This window comes from Lagopus leucura, unplaced genomic scaffold, assembly GCF_019238085.1.
Source record: "Lagopus leucura isolate 7727_CA_CO unplaced genomic scaffold, USGS_WTPT01 Super-Scaffold_100008, whole genome shotgun sequence".
NCBI classification, from domain to species: Eukaryota; Metazoa; Chordata; class Aves; order Galliformes; family Phasianidae; genus Lagopus; species Lagopus leucura.
In genome coordinates this window covers 30,732,898-30,733,669 of record NW_024962265.1, presented here as the reverse complement: position 1 = coordinate 30,733,669, position 772 = coordinate 30,732,898, and positions in this window count along the sequence as shown.

The following is a 772-nucleotide window of genomic DNA, read 5'->3' as shown; positions in this document are numbered from 1 at the left end:
AAAAAGGCAGCATCTCACAGAAAGGGCAGTAGACTTTGGGTGTTCAAATGACACATCAATTTTTTTTACATCAGTTCAGTGATGCAAAAAATATACCAGTATGGCTTTAGTCTTCAGATTTACTAAAAATATTGAAAAGGAATACAGTCCAGTCATCAGTATGCAGTGCTTTGAAATATTACTGTGAACTACTTCAAATATTTTGGAGACTGTCTAATAATCTGTGCAAGTTTAAACACCATGCTTTTTGTTAGCTGTATTCTTCCAGGGTCATGCAAGTCTCCTAACTGTAACTGAGAGGTAGATGACAGAGAAAAAAAAAATTGAATTGCAAAATAATAACATGAAATGATGTTGAAATTATATAGCAATACTTATGCAAATTGTGATTTAAAAGATGCCTATACATGCAAATGCTTTAAATATGTATGTACAAACATCAGAAAAGTGCCAACTTCTCCCCTCCCCCCCAAAGTAAACCAGAGAGCCTTGTTAAAATTGATGTCATCTCTGATAATAAATATTTTCTAAAAATCCCTTTATATTCCTCAGTAGGAGTAAAAAAATAATTATCTATAGAGAAACTAACAAAAATTGCCTTGATTGACTTTCATTAAAGGCAAAATTGTCAGTATCCATTGAAGCAAGTTAATCTAGCCAACCGTATCCTGGGTTACATTAAGAGAAGCATGACCAGCAGATAGAGTAAGGTGGTTCTACCCCTCTGGTCTGCTCTCATGAGACCCCACCTGGAGTATCGTGTCCAGTTCTG